This window comes from Pseudochaenichthys georgianus, chromosome 15 (assembly GCF_902827115.2).
Source record: "Pseudochaenichthys georgianus chromosome 15, fPseGeo1.2, whole genome shotgun sequence".
Lineage (NCBI taxonomy): Eukaryota > Metazoa > Chordata > Actinopteri > Perciformes > Channichthyidae > Pseudochaenichthys > Pseudochaenichthys georgianus.
Window position 1 is genome coordinate 20481250 of NC_047517.1, and position 3808 is coordinate 20485057.

Consider the following 3808-nt stretch of genomic DNA (forward strand, 5'->3'; position numbering starts at 1 on the left):
GATTGGCTAGCGCTTGTACTGGCTTCCGTCGACGGTTGAAAAGTTTAACTTTTCTCAACTTTCAGCGTGAGCAACGCAGGCAAAGCGAAGCAACAAAACCACAATGCAGTTCGGCAAAGCATGACGTCACCCCATTCAAAGTGAATGGGAAGTGTCTCCATTGAAGCCATGGATGTATAATAAGAACTGGATACAGCGTTGGAGGCGGGGTTTCGTTCTTTCCTATGAGAGCTGCTCATTGGCGCATGAGGACAAAATGGCCAAACTTTTGAGAGAGCGAAACGTCACAGATTACCCGTCATGCCTGGCTGTCAGAGCAGAAGAACCCTAATGTGCGCTCACAGAGCATGCGCCCCTTAAGCCCCGCCCCCCGAGATCCCACTCTCGGCTCACTAGAATGAATGGAGAGAGAAAATAAATCTAGATTTGGCTTTTAGTGCATTTTACAACTTTAAGGAACTAATGATTATATTAAGCGCTATAAAATGGGTGCTAGTGGACCACACGCGTGAACTGCGAGCGCCGGAGCCTCGCAGCAGCGAAACTGTGGTGCGCTTACACTAATTGCGCCGCATAATCGCATAAAAGTGCGCCGCATTTGCGCTTCAGATGAGGCTCCCTCCGCAAGATGAGGCCCCACGCAGTCTGCGTGATCTGCATCCTATCAAGGATGTAGAATACCTTGGTTGAAGGATATTCTACCCAGAGACCCAGAACAAGATCTGATTGGTTGCTTTCTTTTCTAACACAAAACCACTGAAATGCGTAGTGCATGGTCCGAGAAGGACAAACAAATCAACGTAACACTGTAATATTACAGATCAACAACACAGATACGATTCTCATGTATTCATTTTATATACATTTTATTACATTTTATTTATATAATTAAATCGATTTTTTTTTTTGGTGTTATCTGAGTGTTCCAGGGTATTCTCTGAATACCTTGAAGGCCCTGACGGTTCACCACTGGTCTTTACACATCATAACAATTGAACAGTTTTAAAGTTTCTCTTTTTTTCCCTCTCACTGCAGTCCATCACTCACTTTTTGTTAGTTCAGTGCGAGAATTGAGCTTGAGCTTGTCCTGCCAGGAGTTTGTAAATCTGTGCTGAAATTGTGTCAGGACCATTCTCATACATACATGCAGGTGCTCATTGGTTAGCCTCGGTTAGCCTGCCCTGGAACGATATTTAGTTTTAATTTTGATCCTGGTGGACTGATCATATTGGGCTCTGAGACTGCTTATTTTTTGTGACCTCAATTCTGACTTGAGAGGGAATGTTTCGTCAAAGTCAACTCTTTGTGTTTTGTCTCATAGTGGTGTTTTGGCGCTTTTAATGAGGGCCACGGTCTCTGAACAAATGAGACACACTGGTTCTGTGCTCCCAGTGGGCAGGATGAACATGAATGAGTCCACTCAGGGTTCAAAGTTCTGTTCTCACTGTCCACTTTCCTCTTCTTGGAGAGCGCCATGTGTAATTATTTGTCTCTCCCTGTCTGCCGCTAACACGCCTGTTCACTCTCCTCTCCGCTTCTCTCCCTGTATCGCTAATTATTCTCTTCACTCACTTTCCTCTCCACTTCTCTCTGCCACGCTCTCATCTCTTCTTCTGTGTTTCTCTCCCTGTGTCGCTCACTCGTCTCTTTCGACCCTGTCGGCAGCGGTTAAAATAGAATCGCCCCGTCAAAATTGAAATCCCCTATTAATGTATTGATTATAGGTCCAGGTCCGGGTCCGTATAGGTCTGGGTCCGGATCCGGACCGCGGTCCGCCTGTTGCCGACCCCTGGTTTAGTGGATCTCCTACAGGACCAAAGGAACATATTATGGTAAGGAATATTCCCCAAAACGAATTTATCTTTGCTCAGAGTAATTTAAGAAACTCTATTTTTACTCGTAGCTTTTTTTAAACCTTATGCACAACAAATTAGCATCTTGGCAAAATAGAAGGTTTTCTACACACCACCATAGTGCAGAGTAATCTTCTATAATAAAAAGAGGATGAAAGGCTAATTTTAACAATTTGATGTTCTGGCCTATTTAACTTTCCCAGTTGATTTGGATCAGTAGTTGTTTTTCTATGGTGCAATTGTATTCTTTTACATTTATAAAATATTTTTACATTGTCATTCATACGTGATGATCTGTAAAACCCACTGATATGAATGTGTTGTGTAACATTGGGATATTTAAACAAATTTGATTCCATCTGATTTGTTTTTATCTCGCTCGAGGGGTGTGGCTTCAGGTTGGCTGTAGGTTGCTCAGCTGGGCGGCCTGCACAGCTGCATGTTATCAGGCTGATTAGCAGCATATGTGCTTGCTCTCTTGGTTTTTCACCAAGGCTGCTAATTAAAGACACCCTTACAATTGACGAAAACAACAAGGGCAGGCAAACATGCACTAACAGTTTAGTTCAGTTTGTACTTGTCCATGCCCTCTTAGTTTGTGTCTTGCGCCCTGAAATTGTTTGAATTGCAGTGTATCATAGGTTTGTAGTGCCATGCATGACTGTAAGATAAAAGATGATTAGACATTTGGTTTAAAGGCTTTGCACACCCACACATGTGTATTCAATTACCCGGGCTGATTAGAGCTCCAGTCAGTAGGTGGAACGTGGGAGGAGCTATGATGGATGATGATGTAATAAGATAGAAAAAATATTCATTTTGTTATTAATTTGTTCCTCCTTCTCCTGTAGGCCTTCATTAATGTAGGACATAGAGAAGAAAATAATTCTTGAAACATGTTGTCGTCCATAGCATCAAGGCTTACTTTGCAAGGCAGCTTGATTTTATCACGAGACCACGCAAGAAAAGATTATCTGCGTTTTCTCCTGACTCCTGAGTTTGATTGACAGATGGTTTTATCTGATCATCTGCCGACTTACAAATGTCCTGCCTAATAATGGTTTATAATAAGGTTCTGTAAAACCATCTCACATACCAGGTCAACCCTACTTCTGTTCGTAGCCTCAGAGCTCTTAGCAATCACATTTGTTAGGTAAATTGCTGTATATCACGGATCCAAATAAATATGACCTTCTTGATTTCATTTAATGGAAATACAATGAAATGATGGACAAATAAAAATAAAATGGCTAAAGCATGTCACATGCACTTTTATGCATTGATTGATATATGTGAAGCAACAAATATGATACATTTGATCAAGCATTGAGTTTTTCTTCCACCCAGGGCTTTAAACTTAGTGTCATTAAGCATATTCTCACTTTTTCACAGCGGGGGCATGCTTGGGAGGGACATTTTTACTAAGAACACACAGTTTGTGTTTTGAGAAAATGTATCCACTATATACAAGTCCTTGCACCTCTTAAGTAGCCACATTTATTTCATAAGAGTTTCACCACTCACCAGCTGGGACCATTTATATCTCCCTATTGAAAGGATCTGTATCCCCTGGATTAAAGCTGATTGAATTTAGAAATCTGTATCATTACAGTTATTAGATCAGGAGAGAGGGAAAAGGACATTGCTACTCTGGATTTCATTTCAGAGGATTTAATAAAATGTAAGTTTGTGGACCACAAAGCTCTGGTCACATTTCTAGCCTGAATGAGTATACTGATTGTATTGACTCATACATAATGACCCTACTGAAGATGCATGAGATAAGCATTACCATGCCAAAGACTCGGATTAAAACATCGATTTTAAAACCTTAGCAAACAGTCTGGAACAAATTGCTTCACTCATTATCAACATCAAAAGCAGGGATTATTGAATCAATTGATTCATGACCCTTAATGTTTTTTTTTTTTCACAGTATTTGTATTCTTTCTTTT